Below are 26,621 nucleotides of genomic sequence, written 5' to 3'. Positions count from 1 at the left end.
TGCCCGGTCACACGGCTACGTTGCGGCAAGGCTGAGCTGGAAGGCAGGTTTTTCTGTTCCCAGGAAGGTTCTGTTGAGCAGGCATCCAGATGGGTGCAGCGCAGCACGGGCGTTTTCCACGCGCACCTCCTGTTCCTCACCTCCTGTTCCGGGGGAGCGGTTTCTTGGCAGCTTCTCAAGGGCGAGGGGTGAGTTTTCGGCATCTGGCCTTCCCCACTGCTGTGGGTCGGGTCATGCTAGCGTCTTACCATCTTGGAGGATCTGCAGCTGTCATCTGGGCAGCCACAGTTAACAGACCTAGGGTGGGTTTCTGGTTCCCAGTTGGGGGAGGTGGCGGTGTGTCTGCAGCCCGTGTCCACACTGCCAGGACCCCGGGGGTTAGTGGCTTAGCCTCTTTCTTGTCGGGGACAGCAGCTCCTTTCTGCGTTCCTGCCAGCAGCAGGTGTCAGCTCAGGGGGAGGGGCATCTCGTCCTACAAATGTCCTTTCCCGGATTCTGCCTTTCCTCACGTGCTCTTGTTTCAGTGTTAAGGTTGTTCTCCTGTGTTCTGTGTCAGAGAGTTTGGCAGACGGGTGAGAATCCCTGTCCCCCATGAAGGGAGGAGGAGGAGAAGGAGGAGGAGGAGGAGGAGGAGGAGGAGGAGGAGGAGGAGGAGGAGGAGGAGGAAGGCACTCTCTGAGGAGCCAGCCCACCCTCTTGGGTGCCCCTTGAGACAGCACCCCTTCTTCTTGTCCTGTTTTGTATTTTTAAACCCAAACATTCTTTGGCCGAAAGTGCCAAGAACACACAGGGAGATGCAGCTCATCATCTCTGGCCTCTTGTTTGATCCGGAGTATTTATTTTTTAAGTGCCCGTACAATTGTTTCTCATTGCTGACTCTGTGTGTGCCCGTTTTGGTGGGTTCAGGACACCCTCCATGGCTTCCTGGTGCCCAGTGAACAGTCTAAACTTTTTAGCCTAATAGGGAATGTCCTTCAATATCTGTCCGCGGGGAGGGGCGGGGTCTTCTTTCAGCTTATTTCCCTGACTCATCCACCTTCTGCTGCCTTGAAACGGAGTGTCTCCCTTCTCCGAATAGCTGTCCTTTTGTGGATCCCATCTGCTCTGCCCTTCCTTCTTTCTACTGTCAAAAACAGACCCCCTTGCAAAGCCCAACCTAATCGTTACCTCTTCCGCACAGCCATCCCTGCTCCCTCGTGGACACCATACTTCTCCTCTGGATTTCCACGTCTCTTTACCTGTTCTTTGGTTATAACCCTTTCGACCATCATAGGTTAGCAAAGACATCCATTAGGCCTTGTGCTAGGCACTCACTCATTCATCTACTCACCAAACGTCATTGAACACTTACTGTGTGCCAGGCCCTGCGTGCGGTTCTGGGGACAGTGTGGAGAGGAAGACAAAGTCCCTGCCCTCATGGGCCTTCACTCCTAGTGGGTCAAGTTAGCAGTGAGTGAATGGACGAGCACATAACGTGCCAGTGGGTGTGAAAACCTATGCGGGGCGAGAGTGATGGAAGGGGTGGGGCTGGACCAGATGTTTTCGTACAGTCATTTGCCACTTGGAGTATTCCGTTATTATTTACCATGTTCCACACCAGGGACTGTGGTAGGCGCTTCATTCTGAGTTTATGGTTATTTAGGTTCATGCCTTATTGCCTCCACTGGGCAATAAACTCTAAAGGTACAAGCATATTTTACTAGTAAAAAACCCTTAGCTTTTAATACTGCTCTCTTGCACACCTTGGGCCTCCATTTAGATAGAATGAATGCAGAGGACACAGGAGACAGCGTTCTTGTCTTCAGGGGTCTTCCCTCCCTGCTGGGAGGAGGGGCCTGTGTTGCAGGAGAGGACGCACGGCGCACAGTAAGAAAGGTAGGAACGGCATTTAGAGGAAGGAGTGCAAACAGCTTCTTGGAAGAGGTGCTCTTTGCCCCAGAGCCCGTAGAACAGGTAGGAAGGAAGAATGGCAGGAATGCAGTTTTCCTACCAGGGGCTAGGAGAGGTCTGGGCGTGCGGCGCTCTGTCGCAGAGGGCGTGTGCTGCAGAATGCTCCGGGGTGAGGTATGGAGAGGAGGTTGGGACCAGGCTGTGGAAGGCCTTGAATGCCGGGCAAAGCAGACGAGTTTGTGCTTTGCTTGGTAGGTGCCGGGAGCCCACTTGGTGTGTGCGGGATCCCCGGGATGCTCCGTACCACGCTAGGAGCTCTTTGGGGCCAATCTAGAAGCTGGGGTCACACATAGGACTGTGGCCGATGCAATTTTGCGGAGAGTTTCTCATCCTGAGCTTGTGCCGTCAGCGAAATTCATAGCGCATTCGCTCTGGCTGTTGACCCTTCTTTGGGAGTGATGTTCTTGGCAGGTACCACCCCTGCTCTTTGGGGTGTGTGGCAGCTACAAAACAGCTCTGTCATTCTCATGTCTCCATCTTCCTCTCCACCTCCTTAACAAGATGCCGCGATGCAGGCAAAATTCTAAAGTTCAGTACTCTGTCCTTGTCCAAGCTGTGCTCGTGACCTTCCCGGACGTAGGCAGTGAGATGTCACTTCCTGGTATGGAAATCACTGGTTGTCTACATGACATGAGTGCACGTGTCCTGTGGCTCGGAGCAGCCTTGACCTGGGACTGCATACGTGGTGTCTGCCTGGCGTTACCTTGGGTCGAGTGGCTGCCTTGATGAGCAGGAGCCTTTGGAATTGCACCCTCTGCTTTCTGTGTGGAGTGAGAGGTGTGAGCACTTGTGGTCTGAGGACTGAGCACCCTGTGGTACATGGCAGCCTAGGGTGGTTGGTCCATCCGGAATAGGCATTCCAAATACAACAAGGTGTCCCCGCCCTCCCTCTCTCTCAAGGGTAGATAGCATCAGGCTCCCAAGCTGGAAAGTTATTTTCCAGGTTGGGCTCCTGGATGCCATCCTTCTCTATTTTAGTTTTGCGACCTTGAATAACCCAAAGAAAAAATTCTAACTCAAAATGATGGCTGTTGCTTATTTTAGTCAGTGTGTTCGAGGCACCGTGCTAAGTCTCTGTATACTTAATCTCCTTTCATTTCACCCTTACAACAGTCCTTTGTTGATATTATCTCCACTTGACAGATGGATAAACTGAGGCCTAGTGAGGGTAAGCAGCTTTCCTGGGGCCATAGAACTAATAAGGATCAGGGTTGGTGTTTGGGCCATCTGAATCCTGTGTCCTGGCTCCCTTAACCTCTAAGCCCCTCTGCTAGGGGTGGGGGGCTACATCCAACACGACTGGGTGGATTTTAGGTTCTTGGAGTTTGCCTGACTGCTGTAAAGTGCTCAGGCCAAGGAATAAAATTTGGCCAGGAAGCTCCAGGTTAGTTTCTGTTGCCTGTTGTATAAAAACGTGATTAGCATAGTTAAATGTCCTTATACTAGCTATGGAATTTTGGACAAATCACGTAATACATATATAGCCTCCATTTCTTCACCTATAAAATGGGGCTTTTAAACAGTACCTATATTATAGAATTGTTAGGGAGATTACATGAAGGGCCTCGGGTGATATCTGCACATAGTAGGTCCAGATGGCACTGCCCAGATCACAGGAGGCCCTTACCCAGGAGCCCATGGGTTGAGTGGTACTGTTGCTGCTTTCTAGGGATGATGATAGAACAGCCTGTGTCGGTGGGTTGGCCTGCTCCTGGGGTCCTGGCTCTCAAAGGGGAGATGGCTTGCATCCTTTATCTTGGGGATGCTCAGTGGGCACTGGGAATTCATTTCCTTTTCCATATCTGATGCTGTGTTTTTGCTGCCTCTGAGAGCGAAGTCCTGGGGCGCAGCTCGGGGACAGCTAAGACACCGCTGTGTGAGAGGTCTCCCCCTGAGCCTTCCCTCTCCCAGCCTTGGTCTTTATCTGCCTGGGGGCAGGTCCACCAATGAGGGATCTGAAAGCATCACATTCATTTATTTGTCACTGGCTGTGACAGGCAAGTTAATGCTAATGGATTCTTTTTTTAGCCTGTTGTCTGGGATGAGTTTCTCCCCAATGTCCTGAAATCTAAGGCATTAGGGGAATGTGTAACTTTTATGGTAGGGGAGGATTTAAAAGATAAATAGGGTTTTGTGTGTGAGGGCCTTAAATTTAGGTTAGGGGTGAGAGCGGGCAAGGGAGCGTCTTCTTTTTAAGAAATCCATTCAGAGCTCTAAATTGCTGTTTCTGTTTCAATTATGTGACAATTTCAAGGGTTTAGAAAAATCTAATAAAATGGTCTTGATGATGCATTCTGGGGAGAGAGTGCTTTAGAAGATCCAGGAGAATAAATTCCTCAGGGGTCAAGAGAGTCTCATTCCTGCCACCTCGGGCCTTCTTTCGTCTGGGCTTTTACATTTTTATTGTTTTGAAGGGCAGAAAACAGTGTTGGAATGTATTCAGCGCTTCAGCCGTATCCTCCACCGAAATGAATTATTCTCTTTGGGCGATTGCAAATAGACGGGCCGCTGCAATCACTAGCTCCTTTATTTTTTTATTTTTTATTTTTTAAGCTGGCATGTTGTAAATGACTTTCAGAGCATGGTTTGTGTGTGTAGTGGATTTTAAATAAAGCACCAAAGAGAAGAAACTGGAGGAGAGGGGTAAGATTGAGAAGAGAGGCCCTATCAAAGTTTTTTTTTTTCCGTCTTCGGGCTGCCTGCAGGAACAGAGTACAGAAACACTTACTGTCGCCAAACGTGAAGCTGAGTGACATTAGCTAGGGGACCGCTCTGGTGGCAGGGGACAAGGAGCCCTGGAAGGAGAAGTTCTCCTGCCTTGCTCGCAGCCCAGGTTGTTTCCATCCGCACGGATGCACGGGCGGCTGCGTGTTTTTGCGTGCACGGGTGGGTGCCTGCGTGTTTTTGCGTGCTCGCCCTTTGTTCCTAAGTCGTCTGATGACAGTTTTCACACCAAACCCTGCTCAGTTTGCTACAATATTCTCCATCTGTTCCCACCTACTGAAAAGTAAAGTTTTAAATGGAGAGGCTTTTTGTTTTACCTTCCAGGTACTTCGTTGGAGCTGGGGTGGGTGACATGAGAAGCTGAGCTCACGGAGCTGGGCGCTGTTGGAACACCAAAGCCAAGAGTGCGAAAAGTCAATAGCCTCATCTCTGAAACGGATTCCTGGGAGGTGGGAAGAGAGAACCGTTAGTGTACAGTGTCTTTTTCCTTTTTAAGGCCATAGCCTGATATCATTTCATATTGATGGTATAAATGAAACATTGCAACAACCGCTTCTTAAATATTTTAGGACCTTGGAGACTAGTCCCTGTTTCCGTGTTGCTCTTGTGCAAGAATTTTCAGTTACTCCAGAAAAGCTGCCACATTTCGGGTAGATAACCTGGTAAGGAGGTGAGAAACCTGGGCATTGCCGCCTCACTGGAGAGGGGCATTGGGAATACCTGGCTCCGCCTGTCCTAGCAAGCGGCTGCTGTCTTCCACTTTATTCCTTACCATGGCTTTGGAGTGAGCATTCTCAATAGTAACGGGCAAGTGTTTAAAACTGCTGTGAGACCTTAAGAAAAAAAAGTTAGCTAGGACCAGGGGAGGGGTGGGTGGCTAGAAAGACAGTGTGCATTTATTGATGCATATCTTTTTGGTAAAAATCCCTTTCAACTCAGTTCCCTCTGGGAGAGCTCTCAAACCTGTCATTTTTGTAGCTAAAGGCAAACAAACAAACAAAAATGTTTACGCTCACACCCATCACACTTAAAAACCAACCAGTAGGCTCACCGTCTGTTCCACCTGGGAAAAAAGGAGCGGATGCGGATGCTCGAACCTGGGAAAGCGCTGGGCGGTGGCTGTCCACGCGCCCGCTGCGTGTGCACGTTTCCTCTTCCGTTTCCCAAGCAGACAATTGGTTTTAGTAAGAACCTCTGACTTGATTAGGGGGCCCTTAGGAAATTAAAGTGTGTTTGAATTTTACAAGTATAATTTTAATTATACACATACCGCGTTTTTCACCGGGGAGCCAGGTTCAGAACTTGTTTTCCTATACTCACAGGGGTAGTAAAGCTGGTGATGGCGGAGTGCCTCACTCACATTTGCTTGGAAAATAAAAATCCACGGGTTGACCACTGTTTTCCCCCGCAGGACAGGGCGTTCACGTTAACGTCCGCATACGTCCCGGGTCCTCGTTAGGAGTGTTTCTTCACTGGATCCACACGACTGTAGACGTAGTCGGGGGTGGGGGGCCGGGAGGGGGACCTCATTATGAATTTTTCTGCTGCACTTGCTGAAAGAATTCAATTAAAGTTCTTTTGAGCACAAGTCCTGCCTGGGTGGCTTGTGTTTGGCGCGCTGCCAGGTTAGCGTGTTATCACCACATCATCCTGTTTGCTCAGAGCCCGCGCAGCCGCAGGGTTGAGCTCTTCCAGCTGCCCCTCTTCGGCGCGACCCCGGCGGCTTAGATCAGAAGGTGCCGTGGAGACAGTCGCCCGAGTTCTTTTCCAGGCTGCGAGGAGATGACGGAGAGGGGCCATCAGACCCCCCTGGCGTCCCAGGAGGACTGACTGTGTTCATGGGAAATGACCGTTTTTCAGGGCATCCAGCCGAAACCCCACGTGTCGGGGGAAGTGCTTTGTGGGTTTGAACTCGAGAATCCTCAGACACCTCTCTCTGTGCAGAGCCTTTAAAAGCTGCCTCGAGACCAGCTCTTCTGGTCTTGGGGACTGTCGGCTCAGATATTGACAGGAGAGCTTGAAGTGAACAATTGCTGGTGATAGAGAAATCGCAAAACCATCCCGTGAACGAGCCACTGTCATTCAGTTTGGGGCCTGAAAATGAGGGAAAAGAAAACCTCCAGATGGAGTCCTGATCCCGCCCCATCCTCCTGCTCGCATCCAATCACCGACTTCATCGTTTTCTTCCTGCTGTTGAGGTGGCACGGTTTAGGGCTGGAGCACGGGCTCTGGGACCAGGCAGCCTGAGTGGGAATCCGCGCCCTGCCACTTGCCAGGTGTGTGGCCTTGAGCAAGTTACCTAAATATTCTGTGCCTTAGTCTTGTCATCTGCAAAATGGGGATAAGAGTCTCCTTCATGGGTTTGTTGTGAGGGTTACATGAATTGACATATAAAGTGCTCGGAAGGGTGTCTGGCACACGTGAAGCGCTGTGGATGTGAGTTACAGTGTTAGGAAGAGTGACGTCCAATGGCAAGTTCGGCCAAGTGCTGATCGTCTGCCTTTCTCTGTGGTTGGAGAACTGTAAGTGCTGGAATCTACTTCCTTACTTATATTTTTCTTATGTATTGAGAAATACCGAAGAGTATGTATACACATGGCTGTATGGACGTGTGGATATAGACAACAGGTGGGATTGCTGTGTAATTTGCATTGAGATGTGTGTGTGTGTGCTGTAACGAATGAAGCATGTGGTTTGGTAGGAGCACAGCCTCTGGGTTCCAAGGGACCTACTTTAAATTTTGGTGCTTCCTCTGCGACTTTAGGAAGCTGTTTTAACCGTTCTGAGCTTTGATTCTACTCCTAGAGAAATGGAGATAACAGAGTTGAGGGCTTGAAATGAGACACTATAAATAAGGCGCCATTGACACTTAGAACATGTTAATTCCTTCCCCCATAACCAGAGAGGTTTTTTTTGTTTGTTTTGGTTTTGCATCTTGAAAATGAGAAAGATAGAGTGTTCTGTTCTTGCTGGAGATGAGGAGGCCTGACGTTAGCTAGTAAGTCCTTAGATGGAGTAGAGAGAAGCAGACCATGAGAAGAGGGTGTGGCTTTCCTTAATCTACATGCATTAGGGCTGTTTCAGGGGCTTCATTTCACAAAACCCGAATTTCCGACGGTAGAGAAATACCGTAGACAGGGTTCACAGTCTTTGAAGGTGGGTTTGTTCCTTTGACACTTGGTGGGACCGGAAGTGTGGGGCTGGATGGTTGAAGAGGTTTGGGAGATGCTTAGGAGGAGGAATAACTCCAAGAAATGAAAGATTCCCAACCACAAGTGGGGATATTTGGGAGGGTGCGAGAACGTTGGGATGGGGACAAGCGTTACCTTTCCATAGAACCTTTCACTTGGTGACACGGGACTTTAGATTGTGAGCTGCAAACCCGTGAGCCTCGTCCTGTGGTGGAATAAGTTGGGCAGAGCTCCAGGAAATGCCCACAGTCCAGCCGCCCGCCTGGTCGGTCGGTGCCTGACCCTCAGAGCTACCATCAGGGCTGGGAAAGCCCAGACGCCTTAGCACACCCACAGTTGTTCAGATCTCGTTCATTTCCAAATTAGTCCCCTCTACTTCCTGTCGGCTGGGTGGAGTTCACCAGGCCTTGCTGGGAGCCCGGAGCTAGATTATGATTATAGGTGGATCCCGGGAAGGGGATGGGCCGTGTGTGAATGTTAGTGTGCAGAGGGTGGAAAGGGGTGGTCTGGAGGAGGGAAATAGTAGATTGCATTGACTAATTATAGGGAAAAAGCCATATTTGCTGCTCCATTAAGTGATCGCTAGGCTATGAAGCAGTTTATTGTAATTAATGCAGAAACGGCAAATAAGTGTTGTGTTTGGAGTGAGGGTCTCCAGACACCCCCTCCCCCTTCAGTGTTCCATGCCCACTGCTCCCCCAATCCCCCATGATCTTTCGAGATAAAGGGTCTGGGGACCCCCTCATCTAAAGGGCAGCGGTGGAATCCTGGCCAGTTTTCTGCTGGTTTATTTTGGACCAACAAGGAGGCTCTCTTGCCTGATCCCTTCAGAACCTTCTGTAGGGTTTTTACGTTTTCTCGGGATGAAGGAGGAGGGACCGACCCGTGCCATCATTGCTATTCTTGCCACAGTCATTTTAATTTCAGCGCGCGAACGTGGCAGGCTGCACAGCCAAGTCTACCGAGTTGCGGGCCGTGTGGAGTTGTGATTGCTTTCCTTGATGATTTCTTGTTCAAATCAGCGGTGCTCTTAATTTTCCAGATGAAGTAAAAGGAAAATTGGCGACTCCCCTCCCGTCCTGTGTCTCTTCCTCCGGGTTCTCTGAGCATGACTCTGATTTGGAGGGTTAATATTAATTAGGAACTGGTTTCGACCTCCGTGGCTCAATGAGGGAGCTTCAGCTGTTCTGACGAATGTGGCTCCTTTTCGCCTGTGTGTGTGTGTGTGTGTGTGTGTGTGTGTGAGAGAGAGAGAGAGAGAGAGAGAGAGAGAGAGAGAGAGTTTCTGATGTAAAAGCCAAAGGAATAAATATATAGAGAGAAAGATGAGGGCCTGACCCCTCAAGAAATGCAGCAGCTTCCAGCTCTTCAGACAGGAACAGGAGAGAGCAGGGGTGCCTGGAAATTCTCCCTCTATTTCCCACTCCCTCCCAGCAGCATGGGGCCCTGACCAGCTTGCTGCCGCTGCTCTATGCCTCAGTTTCCCTCTCCGTAACTGAAGGTCATTTCTTTCTTCAGCTTCCTAAAAGAGGCATGACTCATTTCCTTGGTTTCTGAATCGGGTGACATTTCAGTTTCTCCGAGGGGAGTCCCCGGTGAGGGCAGGTCACAGCGAGATGTTTCATTTTGTGCTGAGCCTCGGGGTCCTTGCTTCCAAGCCTGACTCGGCCTTTTGGGGAGGGTGGCGGACAGGATAAGGACAGAGAGAGCCAGTGAACTCTGCGGCACGGTCAGGAGGCAGGAGCCCTGGGGAGGAGCGGCCTGCTCTCCTCGGGTTGGATCACGTTAAGGATCTTCCTTTGGCCTCTGGGTTTGGGTTGGTTTTCTTTCGGACAGGTGGTTGGGCAGGAGGGAGGGTGGCTGACCATGGGTGTGTGTTCCAGGTGGGGTAGGAGAGACCCGGCCTCTGGTTCTTAGCTCCGTGCTGGTAAACTGAGTGTGAACCCAGGCTGGTTGCCGCATAGCTTCATGCCTTGCTTTCCTCTCCTGTAGACTGAGGAAGATCGAGGGGGTGAGTGCTGGGAAGCAGAGGTGCTTCGGGTTTAGGAGAATAGGCTTAGAAAGCAGGCAGTCTTTGCGTTTTATTTCTGGCCTAATAATTACTCCATGACCTCACTTTGCTAGTCCTCGATGTTCCGATCTGTCAAGTGGGGTAATATAACACAGTATTTACCTTACCAGGGTGGCAAGGATGACGTGCAACAGTGTTCATACGTGCTTAGCACAGTGCCTCGGGGCGTCTAGCGCTTGATATGTGGGAGCTGCTTTTCCTGTTACCAGCCACATAGCGGCCTGACTGAAGAAGGTTCCTGAGACGATAGCCAAGGTGTGGCGAAGACAGGGCCACGTCAGGAACACATTTGAGCGGCACAGACCGACTGACTGATTGGGCAGCGCTTCCCATAGAGGGAGACTTACCACACAGCCGATTTCTGGACCTTGGATCCTCAGCCAGGCCCCAAGCTGGGATTGGGATCTGCTGTGATGAGGATGACAGTTCCTGGGTTTGCGTTGGGCAGTGAACATATTCAGTGTAGGACCCATTATTGGAGAATAGTTACCATAAATGGTGCAAAAATGCGTTGGCTGTTTCAGGGTCTCCTGTACGCTTTTAGGAAGGCTTCCTGGGGAAGTATGTTGAGGCTGAGCTTGAAGGGTGAATACAGGTGTGAACTGGGGTGGAGGAGCAGGGTGCATTCTGTGTGCGGGGGGAGGTGGGAACAGGCGAGGCTGGGCCCTGTGCTGATCTTGTCCTTAGGGGATTTAAGAAGGGATGGGAAATGATCAGTTTTGAGTTTTGAAGAGAGATCACTGACAGTCTATGTGGAAAATGACTTACAGAGCCCCAGGCAGACGTGGGGGACCGGTGAGTGATCTGTGTGAGAGGAGATGGTGGCCTGGCCGGTTCTTGGAGGTGGAGCCCAGCGGGTGGATTTGAGGTGTGTGTGTGGATTGGAGCAGCGGCAGGGTGATTTGGTCAGCTGAGTGGCAGGTATTAAAGGGACAGGCAAGTTTGGCTTGTCCTCTGTGGACGGAGCCCCCAGCTTCCACCTTGGTATGAGCCTGGCTAAGGGGGTTGAAGTTAATCCTGTGGCTGGAAATCTGCACACTTTTGGATGTATCCCTAGGGGTAAACTTTTTTCTGAGTGTGCACTTATAGACTTTATTTATAAATGACACACATATACTACTGTGCTAAAATATTATATACCTTATAAGTCATAGACTTATTATATACCTTATGTCATAAATAATTAAAAATAAAAAAGGATGGGAAAAAAAAGCGCGAAACACAAATAAAAGTCCTAGTTTTTTCCCCCCAAACCCTACTTTGGGAACTAGAGCGTTAGGCCCCGGGGAGCCATTCATGAATTTTAGGGTGGGGGTGGCCTGGTCAGATGGCTTTTGGCGAGGAGAATTCTTTTTTTTGTTTGTTTTTTGTTTTTTGGGAGGAGCATTCTTTAGGCCAGAGGCCCTTGGGTGAGTTCTGCTCAGGCCAGGGGTCCATGGGCAGGTGCCCACATGGTCTTGTTACCATGTGTGGGCTAGTGAGTCAGGGGCAGGAGACTACAGTGTAACATCCCCCACAGCCCCCCTCCCCCGAAGTGGTCTTGGCAATATCCTAGGAGGTGTGTGAAGGCGCCCAGGGGCTTGATGCCAGCGCGTCTGTGTGTGCTCATCTCACGGGAACATGTGACCAGGTTTACTCCTTTGTGGTCCAGCGCATACCTATCCTGTCCATCCGGAGGCCCGGAGGCCACAGTTGCCCGTGAAAGAGCAGGGCTCACGTAGAGAACACGGAATAAGGAATGCAGTGCCTCCCGCCGCTTCCAAGCCCACCTGGGCCTCTCTTCCCCCTTGTCTGCCGGGTCGATAATAACACTCCCCTACCCAACGCCAGAGGCTGCCGAGGCCACGCGTGGGCTGTTCTGTCTTTGCAATCCCAGTGTTCCTCTCGCGGCCTCTCCCAGCAGTTGGGGACAGCTGCCCTCACCCTCCGGCCGGGTTCTCGGAGGCTGATTCCGGTCCGGCCACTCCATTTAGCGCTTCCTTCGAGCGGAACCAACCGGGGATCTTGCCTTCCAGAGAGCGCTGTGAAAAGCCGTGCTTCCCACAGACCGCATTTCCGTGCAGCCGTGCTGGGCGGAGGCCGCCGAGCTGCTTTCACATGAGAGGGGAGCGAATCGAAGGGGAGCCCGCTCTGCCTCAGTGAGGCTTTTGTGTAGAAAGGACCTTCTGGAGTGAAGCGTCAGGCTGACTGACAACTGCCAACGCTGCCCTGCGACACGCCTGCCCCGTGGGTGGCTCCGAGGGGAACGCGGGCCCAGAGCACACGAAAGGGTGCCCAGAACCGGAGCTGAGAGGCCCGGTTGAGATAAAATGACCCGGAGACATGTCTTCAGCTCGGATGTCTGCAGAGCTAGGTCGAAGCAGCTGGCTGAGAGCATCAACACTGACAGCTTATCCCTGCTCTCTCGTCCCTGCCTTTATTTCCTTTGAGATCAAAGCAGGGAGACTAGAAGTCGCCACTTCAGGGCTCTGTATCAGGCCACGTTGGTGTCCCTTGCTTTGTAACCTTGGGGTTTTGTGTCTTTGCGTGGGGTGATTGGGGTTGCTTTCAAACACAAGGTGGAAGGCGTGTGGTGGTCCCGAGGTCAGAGGGAGCTCTTAGAAATGCCCAGAAAGGTCTACCCAGTTTGGCTCAGTGGATAGAGCATCAGCCTGTGGACTCAAGGGTCCCAGGTTCGATTCCGGTCAAGGGCATGTACCTTGGTTGCGGGCACATCCCCAGTGGGGACTGTGCAGGAGGCAGCTGATCGATGTTTCTCTCTCATCGATGTTTCTAACCCTCTATCCCTCTCCCTTCCTCTCTGTAAAAAATCAATAAAATATATATATATATATATAAAAAGAAGAAATGCTCAGAAAGGACTCTGTGAGGGAAGCAGCCCGGACAGCCAGTCCCCGTGTTCCAAGGACTGCTGGGTATGAGTGTGAGGAGTCTGGACGTTTGTGTGTTAGCCTTGCTGCTCCTCCGAGGGGCCTGCCTGGAGGCAGTTCCGTTGTGCACGGAGACAGGGACAGGCCTGGAGAAGCCCTGCCCCTGAGCCCTACTTCTTGCTCAGGTGCTCGGGAAGCGCGTGTGGCCAGCTTGGCTTTCAGGATTGGAGGGTGTTGCTTTCTGTCGGACGAGTGTCCAGATCTCAAAATTGATTTTTGATGACAGCGTCCCCCCCATTTTCCCATTTTCCCCCTTCCCCTCCTGAGTGTTGTAGCTGGGAGGAGGGTAGGGGTAGTATAGGAGGGAAATATTTTAGCTTGTCTTCTGGTTTTGCATCCGTCGCTGTCACTTTAGGCCAGCGGTTCTCAACCTGTGGGTCGCGACCCTTTGGCGGCTGAACGACCCTTTCACAGGGGCCGCCTAAGACCATCCTGCATATCAGATATTTACATTACGATTCATAACAGTAGCAACATTACAGTTATGAAGTAGCAACGAAAATAATTTTATGGTTGGGTCACAACATGAGGAACTGTATTTAAAGGGCCAGAAGGTTGAGAACCACTGGTCTAGGCAGATGTTCCTTGAGAATCCTGAAGCTTTTCTAATAGAGTCTTTCACCTCAGCGACAAGGTATTACCTCCTCAAAAGCTTCTCCTCTATGCTCTGGGGGCAGGGAGAGGGCAAGACGCTCTTCTTTTGGGGAAAATTTGTCTGTGGAAGAGGCTCACCGGACTGGGCGGTTGGGTGGCCGCTATTAAAGTTTTAATAACCGAGGAGGCATCTGGGCCCCTCCGAGGCAGGCAGCCCTCTGGCCGAGAGGCGTTTGCTTTGAAAACAACGTGTTCACCTTTAACTGCAAACGGCTGTGACGGGAGTTGTATTTAATTTTAAATTGCCCATGTCCAGCAGCCCTCTGTTACTCTTCAAACAATAAAATGTTTTTCATCTTCCTGCAGCTGTGTTCTCCGTGTGGGGGCCGGCCCTTTCTGGGGGGAGAGGGAGCTCGGGTGCCCCTCCCCACCCCCGCTCTCCTCCTCCCTTTCAAGCTGTGGGGTGGGGGTGGGGGTGTCTAGAAGCAGGTTCCATTAGGTGTGGAATCTCCACCCACAAACTCTCCAGAGCGAGTGGCTGGGAGGTTTATAAGCAGAGGCCGAGGGGGTCAGTGGGTAATGGCAGCTCCTGGGGCCCGAGTGCTTCCTCCTGGCAGAACCCAGAAGTCAGTTTCTGTCCCCAACCCTTTCAAGATTCCGAATCTTTTTCTCTCGGCCCCCTCAGGGGGCTTGATTTGTCTGTGATAATCAGAAGCAGATTTTGGCTCCTGATCCATTATAGATGTGTTTGAGATGGATGCCAAGCCATAAGCCACTTGAAGAGCATGTGAAAGTATATTTACATACACAAGAAAGGAAGGAAGAGAAAGAGGAAAGAAATGGGCTCTTCCAGATCCCCAACAAAAACCAAACAAACAAAAAATCCTGAAACGGCAACACACAATAACAACAACAACGACAAAACTCAGTCCAGGCCCCCAAAAAGCATGGGAAGAGATTTGGCTCCGGAGTCAGCAAAATTGGTGAAGGATGTTCCAAGGGTGGAGGACACATGGTGACGCCGGAAGCATGGGCTTGAGGTGCTTTCCCAGAGTCCGGGGGCCGCTCGGGCCCCAGCTCGGTGGAGGGGGCAGGTTGGTGGGGACGCATGGGGTGCTTTCACATGGTGCCCAGCGGGACTGTGTTTCTCTCCAGGATGCCCCCGAGTTAGGGAATATCGATTGCTCTGTATTTGTAAACAATCTTAAAGGGACGTGGTGCCAACAAAAATAGCCAACTTCAGGAGATTAAAGTGTGTGGGGAGGCTCTCCACAGGGGGGCCTGTTGCTCATTGCTCTGGATCAGCACGGGCCAAGATTAATCTCCCCGTGTTTTTTTAAAAAAAATTTTTTTCTTTTTTGTTTTTTTAAAAAATTATTTTATTGCTTAAAGTATTACAAAGAATATTACATGTCTCCTTTTTTCCCCCTGCCCTTGACAATCCCCTGGCCTCCCCTACCCCCCAGTGTCTTATATCCATTGGTTATGCTTATATGCATGCATACAAGTCCTTCGGTTGATCTCTTACCCGCCCCCTTCCTGCCCCCCAACCCTCCTCGGCCTTCCCGCTGCAGTTTGACAGTCTGTTCGAGGCAGCTCTGCCTCTGTATCTATTTTTGTTCATAAGTTTATAATAGTCTTTATTATCCATAAATGAGTGAGATCATGTGGTGTTTTTCCTTCATTGACTGGCTTATTTCACTTAGCATAATGCTCTCCAATTCCATCCATGCTATTGCAAATGGTAAGAGTTCCTTCTTTTTTACAGCAGCATAGTATTCCATCGTGTAGATGTACCACAGTTTTCTAATCCATTCATCTACTGATGGGCACTTAGGCTGTTTCCAGACCTTAGCTATGGTGAATTGTGCTGCTATGAACATAGGGGTGCATATATCCTTTCTAATTGGTGTTTCTGGTTTCTTGGGATATATTCCTAGAAGTGGGATCACAGGGTCAAATGGGAGTTCCATTTTTAGTTTTTGAGGAAACTTCATACTGTTTTCCATAGTGGCTGCACCAGTCTGCATTCCCACCAGCAGTGCACGAGGGTTCCTTTTTCTCCGCATTCTCACCAGCACTTGTCGTATGTTGATTTGTTGATGATAGCCATTCTGACAGGTTATCTTCCCGTTTTAATTCTAAAAAAGGGCCCGCAGAGTTGAGGCCCACAGAGTTGAGCAAGGTTTGAGTATTGGTTTCTTTCCGTCCTTGTCAAATTTTTTTTCTCTTCTTTAATGAAAGTGCCCAGTCAGCCCCCAGTGGTCTCCTACCCCGCGTGGTTGTCCAGGTGACGCCTGGCCTCAGAGGTTCCAAGGTGGCCTTCCTATCAGCTGTCCTTACGGCTCCCGCCTGTGCTGGTGTCCCCCACCCCCACCTCCAGGGGGATGTGGTTCAGCCGCTGGCCCAGAACTCACATTCGTGCCTCTCCAAACGAAAAGGAAACCTGTGTATGGATGTTAGGGGCACGTGTGTGTGTGTGTTTCTTTCTCAACACGTTTGTTGTCTGTAGCTGTGCAGCCACAGCTGCCTTTGAAATCTGGAAACTGTTCTTTGAAAAAGCAACTGGAGGGAGGGTAGGAAGAGATGGGGTGGTGTGGTTTGACTATAGTAACAGATTAAATACTCTGACCCCCAATTTTGAAAGAAAGCATTTAGTTAAAATATTGTACAAGACAGTTATTGAGAAGAAGAAAGTTTTTAGGTTTGGGATTCCTGTTTATCCTACTGTAGTTTTGTGGGGTTTTTTTGTTGTTTTTTTTTGTCACCATAGACATGAGGAGTGGGCTTAACGATGCCATCTTCTTCCCCCTCTGGGGAGGGGCTGGACCGGAGCGGCCCTGTGGGCACACGGGAGAAAAGAGGTTAAGATGGCTTTCCCCCGCGCCCTCCGTCAGCTGGAATTAAAACGGCCTTTTTGCCTCTGGAGGCGAGTTGGTAACAATTTATCGAAGCTACTGAGCTGAGCAGTGACATTTCTTGGGTTTGCTTTTGCCTTAACCCCGCTCCCTTTTTTCTAGAAGCCTCGGAGGAGGAAGGGAGGTTTCTGTGTATAGATTAGCTTCAGTGTCTCAGAAGTTTCTTTCCAACTTAAAAAAAAAAAAATGGTTCCCATCCCTCAGCTGGGACTCGTCTTTTCAGATAAAGATTCCTCATGGCTGTGGGAGCCAAGCACAGGGGGCTGCTGGAGGGCCTTGAACACACTCTATTTTCAAGGTTAGGGAGCAACAAACTTTCAAGGGAGGCGTATGGAGGGAGGGAGAGTTGTTTGAGTTCAAGGACACCGGTTTTTTCCCCTCCTAGGAAGAAAGCCTTTGTTTTTGTTTTCTTTTGCTGTCTTCTTCCAACTGCTTAGAGTAAATAGATTAGCAAATGGGCCCAAACCAAAGGAAACCAAATGCACAAATACAGAAGTTTGCAGTGGACACAGACAGGGCTCTGTTTGGGGGCCAGTTTGCACCTCTGCATTTTCATGTTGACCCACATTCTCTCAGGGCTGCTCCTGGTACTTGAACATCAGAGAAAAAAAAAGATTAAGGGGTGGATATGACACTTTTCAGGACTGAGGGGAGTGGGGAGAGTCTGCACAGCTATGTGCTGTTAGCAGCCTTCAAACAAAGTCGTTGGTGGGAGATCTGGGCACCCACAGTTGTGCCTGGGAAGCTGTGTTCTTCGTAGTTGTTTTGATTTCTGTGGTATGGAACCGAACGTTTAAAACCGGTTACAGGAACGTCTCCCCAAAGAGGTATTCCTGAGAATTTCTGGGTAAAAGGAGCCCTGTTTTCCCAGCAAGCATCATTATATTTTTAGAAATGTTTTCTCTGCTCGTTGCCCATCAGTTAGCGAGGCTCGCCGTACTTTGTGTCATGTCGCTCTGATTTCCTGAACAGGTGTTTGGATGGATGAGGGGTTTTATTAAGAAGAAAAAAATACTGCAGGAGACTTTTTTGTCACACGAATCAATATCTCTTCATCCTGCGTGCATGCAGGGGAGTTGGGGGACACAATCAGTTTTCTCTTCCTACCTTTGATGAGGGCAAGAAAAGGGTCATGCTATTCACATTAGCCACCTACCCTTCCCTCCTTATTCCCTCCCTTCTCCCTTCTCCCTTCTCTTTCCTTTCTCTTTCTTCTGACTGATACCAGCTCTTTGTCCCATTTCCTGCGTTTTGAGAGAGTATTTTCACGTGGGCAACAACTGCTGGCTGTAGTTTTTTGTTTTGTTTTGTTTTTTGTGTTTGCATAAGAAAACAACTCACACATAGGTTTTTTTTAATTTTTTTTTTTTTTTTTTTTTTTTTTTTTTTTTTAGATTGAACATAGTTTTTAATAGTTTGAGGGGGGAAAACCCTGAAGGTGGTTACTGGCGATCCCCCCCCCCCCCCTCCCCTTGGAGCTCTGTGCCCTTGCCTTTTTCTCAGGGGTCGCTAATAAGAACTGCTGGCCTAAATCAGTGTCTCTGAGAATCATTGATTCACTAATTGCTCATAATCGAGGCCTGGCTTCCCCCTCCTGCTGAGAGCACTTTTGTTTTCCGCTATTCTGTGGATTTCTGGAGTGTTTAAGAGGTACCCAATGAAAGAGTTTGGCATGCCACCGTTGCTAGCTGTGCTCCTCAGAGGTGACCACGCCACTGGTATCCGGCTCCATAAACAAGGGGTTGCCAGTGACCTTTCCCAAGGTCGCTTGTCTGCTGGAGAGTGTATTCCCCAGCCAACAGTGTAGGCCTCAACTTAATATGTTCCTTTCCTAAGGCAAAATGACCTCCCAGTAAACTTGACCCCCCCCCCTTTTTTTTTAGTGAACAAACAAAATTAGGAAAGGTGTGTTCTAGCAGAGTGCAGGCAGCATTGGGAGGAGACGCCGCTAGCCTTTCATTAAAATTCTGGGGTGGGGTTGGTTAACAGGAAGTGCAGGGTCCTGAGGTCAGAATGCAACGCTCGGACCCGAGTGGACCCAGGAACAAAGTGGAGGCCCAGAGGGGGGCTGCCCGGAGAGAAACTGCTGAGATTTTGAAGCAACATTTCTCTTGGCATTGGGAATTGGGGAAAAAAGAAAAAAAGAAAAAGAAAGGCAACCCCATTTGCTCCATATCCATGGTCTCTACAGTACTCTGTAAATAAGTGATCTCCAAAAGTGCTTTTCTTCATTTGGCTAAACCTTCATAATGAGACCTTTCCCAGGGGCCTCACGAGGAGCCCAGGAACGCTTCCTTGCAATGTGAGTGTGGGAAATTAGTGCAGCCGGAGAAAAGGAAGCACAAGACTGCGTCCCTCAATGAAGACCCAGCCCTGCGGGGGCCACCCTCAGTGTCTTAGAGGCTGGTGGGTTTGGGGCCTCGCTCTGTCTGAGTTTGGTGACATGTGATTTGTGGGTTTCCACAGATCGTTGGAGGCCAGGCCTGGGGAGCAGGTATGATGGGACAGGAGAGCGTGTCAGCGACAGTTTTCAGAGGGAGGACTGTCACGTATACATCCCAGTGCTAACGTGGCTCCTCACCCCGGGGCCCGAGTTGGTTCTCCCACCTCGGTTGACTGCATGCGTCTGTTCTGCACTCGTTGGTTTGTGTTCGTGTTTGGTGTTCTGCCTTGCTTTGGGCATCCCAACACAGGTGGGCACTGGGGCTTCCGTTTGGTGCTTCTCGGCCTTTCTGCTGGTGCCTGGGGCATTGGAAAGCCCTTTTCCTGCCTCGGTTACACCTTTGTAATTGCACCTGCGGCCAGCCCGAGAGCCTAGCCCTCCTTTTGTAAGTTATAAACAGTCAGTGGGTTCCATCCTCAGGCCCTGCCTAGAGGGAGGCAGGATGTCGGTTTCAGCAGGTTGTGAGTGGAGCCAGAGTCCTGTGCTCACCTTGCTCTGTAGCACACTGTGGCCCCTTGATCCAAATCCACAAAATAACAGACTGTGTTAAGGTTTGGTGTAAGAGTCCAGGCTTCTCGTGGGCCGTCCTTTTCTCTGGCCCCAGTCTGTACAACCTCCTCTCTGTCCCCGCTGGATCCAGCCTGGCTGAACAATCGGGGCTGAGTAAGCACCTACTGGGTGCCTGGCGTTGTGCAAACTGCCAGGCAAGCCTTACTATCTTCATTTTATAGATGAGGCTGAGCGAGGTTATGTAACTTGGCCAGGTCACATAGCCAGGATTCAATCCCAGAACTGTCTCTAAGAACCAGCCCTATCTCCCACCTTGCCTCTCTTTTCCCAAGCACCCACCACAGAGGGATAGAAGAAGCCCCCAATCCACCCCCAGCTCTTCTGGCTGCTCCTGGCACCGACCTGGGCGGGCTCTCTCACATCTACCCTACAGCTATTTCTAGAAGGAGATCTGTCTCATCTATAGGGTCCCTTTAGGAAGGAGGACAGCCCAGTACCACCCCAACTCCTTTCTTCTCTGCCCTCAGGAGTCTGCTGAACTGAGGGTAAACCTCTGGGTCATTGGGAGACAGAGTCCTGGCTTCTCGTGGGCCGTCCTTTTCTCTGGCCCCAGTCTGAGAGCACCTTGTGCCAGAGACGAGGGAGGTTGGCTCAGAGCGGTGCAGACCCTCAGCTCTCAGCTGAGGCTAGACCTCAACTTCCAGATTATAGATCGCTTTGGTTAGGTTTTTCACTCTTGCTTGATTTAGTGGGGTGGTGGGAGAGGGTGGTGATAGGAGCTGAGGCCGTGGGAAGATTGTGTGAGTGTGAATGTTAATTACTTTCACTATTCTAGCCCAGGCTTTTTCAACCTTGGCACTGTTGACATTTTTGGGCCAGATAATTCCTTGTTGCTGGAGTGGGGGGTAGGGGTGGGAAGGTAGGGTACGGGGTTGGGGGGGTTTGCACTGTGTATATTGTAAGACTTAACAGCATCCCTGGCCTCTACCACTAGATGCCAGTGACACCCCTCCCCAATTGTGACAGCTGAAAATGTCTCCAGATGTCCCCAAAGGTCTCCTGGGGGCACAGTCGCCCCTGGTTGGGAATCACTGGTCGAGCCCCCTAGGGCTTGTGTATAGAAAGGTGGGTAGAGGCTTGTGTGTGCTCTGAGGCTCTGGTCTGTGTAGGTAGGAACCTGGATAATGAAATATTTGTGGCATCAAGAGCAGGAAGGCACCCAGAGAAGTCACCTGCCTGGCTGTGGCCCCTGACAGTCCTCGCTGTGGCCCAGTGGAGGGCAAGGAGAGGGACATTTTCTGGGCCAGCTCTCTGTGGGACTTTTCATGGGGGGAGCCTCCTTTTGCAGTGACTTCGTGCTCAGGGGCCCTCGGGGTCCCGTGTTTTGGGCTTCAGGACTTTGGTTTCTAGCTCACGTGTTTGATCTGCCCTGACCTCCTTTGCACACGTGAACGGGCTCCTCTGCATGCACAAATGGACTTGTATTTGAAATGAATTCGTTAAAAAAAACACACACACGTTTTCTCGCCAGGACTCTCTTCCCTTTTATTCCTTCTCTGCCGTCCAGAGAGCCTTGAAGGGCCGAATGGTGAGATTGGCTGGCCTGTGCTTTTCGAGGCCCTGATTAAGGCAAATTATCAAATGGAAGTTGGATGTTGCTGCTGTGCTTGTGAAAAAGTCATCTGTGTGCCATAGAATCCATCGTAGCTCCTTGGTGAGAGGAGGGGCTGGGAAGTACTTCCTGATGGGAGTTTCGTTTCCAGTGCTGGAGGAAGGCATTTGGTCGGCACAGTGTCCTGAGATCCTGCTTTGTAGCTCTTGGTAAGTAAGTGAGAGAGTGAGTGAGAGAGACGCTTGCTAACTGATTGGTGGGAAGCTCCGAGACAAGGCTGGGTGTTGCCAGCAAGTTGCCAGCAGTAGCTTGAGCTATTGAACTTGGGGGAGCCAGATGGCTTTATGGGCCCGTGATGTCTCGGTGACTTTTGCCTCCCTTTTATGTAGAACAAAAGGTGCCTGTTTGTCCAGTTGGAACAGGTGTGGGGAGTCTGGGCTTGGAGAGGCAGTGCTGCCTAGTGGTTGGGAGCACAGACGCAGGGACTAGGCTGCCCAGCCAGGTATAAAGGTGGGACTCGGAGGTAAGTTATTCGATCTATCTGTGCCTCAGTTTCCTCATCGATAAAATGAGATGAAAATTACAGTACCTACTTGGGGGTGGTGGTGAGGAGTTAATGGATGCAAAGGGCTGAGCCTAGAGCCTGGCCAGGAGTGAGGAAGTCGCTCTGAATGACATTATTAGCAGTGATGTGGTGCTGGGACGGATGGTTAACCTTGCTCCCGAGGTTTTATGACAGTGGCCCTCACACTTCACTGTGCAGGAAAATCACATGCCCTTCCCTGGACGTGTTGGAATTGGGGTCTCGGTCACGGAGCCCAGGAATCTGTGTTTAACATCCCAGGTGGTGCTGATGCAGGGGGTCCGGAGAGAACTCAGTGGCTCCTCAATGTCAGCGTTTATCAGAATCTTGAGGAGTAAGGGTCCTAAATGTCATCGCAATGTCCTCCACCCAGATTATCTAGAAACAGTTCTGTCCACTCCGAGTTGCCTGCTCGGGCCCTGGGTGGGCATGGTGGGTGTGGGTGGCTGCAAGCTGCCCGTCTCTGCCCGTGGGTCAGTCCTGCCCATGCCGTCCTTGGACTGGGCCAGTACCAGTGGCAGTGGGCGAGGGAAGCCTCATGTTCTCTGGACCCCAGAGCTCCCATTCCTGGCTCAGCCTGCGTCCCACACCCGGCTCTCCCTTTGCCGACGAGAGCCGCCGGCCTGTTTTGCAGGTTGTGTCGTTTCAGTGGATAACTGGTATGTGTGTGCATGTGTGCAGAAGCAAACATCAAAATGTTTGGGGAGTGTTTTAGGAAAATAGTAAGGAGCAGATTGCCAAGATTCGCTTATATGTTTCTTTTTCTTTCCTATTTGCTGTGTACATGTGTGATCAGCATCCTGGAGCGTTTCAGCTTCTCTTACCCCAACTGTTCCTTCTTAACAGCGGAGAGTGTACAATTCAGCACCAATAATACTGAGCAATAAATAACCCAGAGAAGATGAATAGCCTTGTGTGGTGGTAAATTAAAGTTGATTTATTGCACATAATATATACAGGTGCTCTAATGTAATTAAGCAGCGAGGCTTTTAATGCTGCAGAGTCTGAAAGAAGACCCAAGAAAATTGGGTCTTAATAAGGCTTATTGAAATAACAGCTAAACATGCTGCGTAGCACCACGAGGGGATGTTGAAAGATGGACCGACCTGATGCTTTTTCTTAGGTGCAGAGATGACCTCCCTGACCCGTTCTCAGCAGGGCACGAGCGGGAACTGTTCTGCCTGCGCCAGGACTGGGCTGCGTTGCGTTGCCTGCGCGGTCTGGCCTCGCCCCTCTTGTGACCGGCAGTCAGGTGGCTGGCGGTTGAACAGGCTTTTTCTGAGTGAAGGGCAAGGGAGCCGAGGAGTATGGAACTCATGACCTGGCCTCATTAGCACCCTGTGCTCACTAACTGGCCAGGCAACTGAGGGCTGGCTCACAGAGTAAATTCCCTGATCCAGGTCCCCCGCCATGGGCCAGGCCCTCTGCTGGGCATGGGGAGATAGGGATGAAAATAAGAAGCAAAACAGCCCCCATCCTCAAGGGGTAGTTGGGGGAGGCCGGTGTGTAAGCGCAGGATGGCAGAGAGACTGTGGGCACTGCTGTGACTGAGGCAGAGGTGGGAGAGGGCGGACAGAGCTGTGAGGCTTGAACCCGGGGGAGGGGGGGGAGGGTGAGGTCAGGGTTTGGATAGGAGAGGAGGCTGGGCAGGTGGAATGTAAGGGAGGCAACCTATTGATGTTTCTCTCTCTCTCCCTCTCTCCCTCTCTCCCTCTCTCCCTCCCGCTTCCTCTCCTTCTCCCTTCCTCTCTCTAAGCCTGTCCTTAGATGAGGATTAAAAAGGAAATTGAAAGGATGGGGATGAGAGTTGAAATCCCCCCCTATGCCTTAGACCTGGTGACTCCAGCAGGTGAGGTGGGGGTACAAGGAGAGAGGGGAAATCAGTGCTGAGACAATATTGGTCTAAGAGCCCCCGGGGGTGCTTGTTAGAAACAGGTGGGCGCCTCTTATCCCCAGGGCTCTCCCATTGCTGGGTTCTCCACGTCTGGGACTGTAAACAGGTCCCCAAGGCATGCTGAGCCTGTGGATCTGGTCTCACTTGGAGAGGCGGTTCCAGGGCTCCCTTGGGAGTGAGTGGGTTATTCCACAAAGAATGTTGGGAGAAGGAGCTGGTGTGGGACCAGGAAGGGTGGAAGAGCTCCTACAGCTTTACTGTGAATTGCTTTGGGGGCTTTAGATTTTAGGGAGCTGAAGGACATGCTAATGTACCCCTTCACACTGAGAAATGGACCCTCCAGCTCTTGGGTGTGCCCCACTTTAAGAAAACCCTCTATACAAAAACCTTGACTTCTGGAACTAGCTGAGTCAAGGAGAGAGAATTTTTCCTGGTACCAGGGTTTTCAGAATAAGATCATGAACTGTTCTTTCGAACCAAAAAAATACGATTTTTGTTTTCTCTGTAGAGGGCTTCTATTGCAAAACTGAGGACATTTGAACAATTTACTGCTTATGTTGCACAAGGTTACAAAACAAAAAAAGTCTGTCTACTTGGTCAGTGGCATTGAGAACCGCTCCTGAGCGCCAGAGCCTAGGCCCACTGGTCAGGGCAGGGAGAGGGACCAGGGCCCTGCTGCTGGAAGGACCTCACATGGCGTGGGCTGCTGCAGGCGTGGTGTGGAGACCCACCGAGAGGTTGTGCCCTGGACCGAGGGGCCAGGCGCTGTTGGGTGGAGGCCTGCTGTGAGCTCCTGGCCACGGGAGCCCGATGGTGGAGCCCTTCTATCCGTCTCCGCCTCCTCCTGAAACTGGGACAGTGCTCAGCTGTACCTTGCCATTACTTGATTATTTGCAGAATTAGAAAAGGCTCAAGTGTCTGATCATTATTTTTTCCTGGATATACAGGACATCCTCTGAATATCTAATCAGTGCCTCTATTATTATTATATTAAAGGAATACAGGATGTTAGATGTCGTAGATGGATGGGCAATGCGTGTTTACTTTTTCTGAGGCTTGTTCGGGGAAACTTAAAAATGTTCTTGTGTCACCCTTGAGTGTTTGCCTGTCCCTGTGGTTCTGCCTCTCCCCCGGGGTGTGGAGATGACCCTAATGAAGGCTTTTTGAGCCTGGCTTATTTTCCCCAGGTAGAAGGAACCCTAGAGCTGGGGGCATCCAGCTCTGACTAACACCAAACTGAATATATTCATGAGATCTTTCTATCCTAGCGAGTGGGAAGACATCTGGTGCCTCTTTTATCATACACCTTGCCTGGTGGTTTGCTCACGTACAGCACTCCAGTTGGGTGCTGTTTGAGCATCTGGTTTCGAGTTTTACTGGTGGGTGCAGGGGGCTGTGGCAGATGAGTGACCTTATTGGGTGGGCTTTATGGGAGAAGGTGGACCTGAGTTTGTCCTTGGGCAGCTTGGCTGTCCTGCTGAGCTCCAGGGACTTGCTGCGTGGGGAAGGTGAAGAAGTGAGCCTGGCTGGGGAATCTCAGGGCACACCCGCTTTGGAGTGAGTGTGGCCCTCCTCCTTCCTTGCTTCTCGCACGCCCCTTCAAGACCACTTGTCTTTGAACCATCCTGCTGCCACGGCCACAAGTCAGTTGATCCCTCCTCTGTGCTCCCGAAGGACTGCAACTTGGCTAACAAGGAGACAGTTGTTCGTTCATTTCTTTATTCATTATTCATGCAGCCAGTGGTAATTAGCATTTAGTGATGTGGTTTCTGGGGGGTAGTTGAGTTGTGTTCATTCATTGGACAAACATTTGTTGATTCCCTGCTCTGGGCTGGGTGCAGGGCACGCATGGCGCTAGGGTTACAGAGATGATGAAGGGACTTACTCTGCCCTTGAGTGTGCAGTGTGTTTGGGAAGGCAGGTAATCAACGGGTGGAGGTGCTAAATCTACAGGTGAAGGATGCACTACAGTGGTCGGCAAACTCATTAGTCAACAGAGCCAAATATCAACAGTACAACGATTGAAATTTCTTTTGAGAGCCAGATTTTTTAAAAAACTATATAGGTAGGAACATTGTTATTAACTTAATTAGGTTACTCCTAAGGCTTAGGAAGAGCCACACTCGGGGCCAAAGAGCCGCAGGTGGCTCGCGAGCCGCAGTTTGCCGACCACGGCACTAGGCGTTATGTGACCGCCACGGGGGGGGGGGGGGGGGTCAGTGTTGGCTTCACAGAGAAAGTGACGGGTGATTTGGGCCTTGAAGAGTAAGCAGGAGAAGAGAATTGAGGTGGAGGAACGTGCAAACACCCTTCTGGAGTGGGGGAGGGCTTGTTTTCCATGATGGATGGTCACGTGGCTTCCTGGCCCTCCTTCCCTCCTCAAGCCTCTGTCATTCACAGGAATTAACCTGGTGGGCCTGCACCCTGCTTGCTGACAGTGGGAGAGGAGGGAGACTGGGGTGCTGGTGAGTCATTCAGGTTGTGGCTGAAAAGAAAGCAAATCTCAAAGCCTAGGGCATATGAAAGATGAACTGTGTCACACTTACTATACTTTTTATGCAAATAAGTACCTAATTTCTGGCTCTGCAACAAAACGATGGGCTGATTTGGGGAGAGTTTCTTTTTTCTTTTACAAGTGGGATAGGTTGAGAAGCTTCATTCAGAGAAACGGGCTAAGTCGGGATTAAAATGGTGGGATGTGTTGTTGGTGCCTTTCTCTCTTTTTCAAATTCTATTTTCCTTTGTCCCAGCCAGTGTTTTATTACTGATATGAATCACTGAGGGGCTTGGAGGGAGAGAGGAAAGGGTTTCTGTATAAACAGCTGTCTTGCTGATTCAATGTACAAAGTGGATTTTATAGCTAAAATATTAGTTCTTGCTTTAAAATGCCAAAACGCCCCTTCATTTCTTAGCCAGAAGGAGGGTCTTTGAGAATATGGGGACCCTCTCCGCTCCCATCACGAACCTTTGTTATGGGGACAGAAGAGTGAAATTCCAAAGAACTTTGTTTGAACCGGTCAATTTTAAAACAATCTCAAGCTCAGAGGAGAAAAATTTTCATGAAGTTTGAGTTACCGGTTCATATAACCTTCCTCTTTTTTGCCCTACCACAAATTCTGGTTAAAAAGTAATAATAATCCTCTCTGGTCATCACAGCTGACTACCTGCTTAATGTTTGTGTGTAGATATTTCATTTTTCTT

The 26,621-nt window shown here is 50.4% G+C and overlaps 1 protein-coding gene across 9 annotated transcripts in view; it reads left to right on the top strand.

Moving 5' to 3' along the window:
* MSI2 (musashi RNA binding protein 2) overlaps positions 1-26,621 on the top strand; it is a 355,927-nt gene that overhangs the window by 10,231 nt on the left and 319,075 nt on the right. The window lies entirely within an intron of this gene.

This window comes from Myotis myotis, unplaced genomic scaffold (genome assembly GCF_014108235.1).
Source record: "Myotis myotis isolate mMyoMyo1 unplaced genomic scaffold, mMyoMyo1.p scaffold_m19_p_17, whole genome shotgun sequence".
In the NCBI taxonomy this organism is placed as follows: domain Eukaryota; kingdom Metazoa; phylum Chordata; class Mammalia; order Chiroptera; family Vespertilionidae; genus Myotis; species Myotis myotis.
This window is presented reverse-complemented; position numbering and strand designations above follow the sequence as displayed.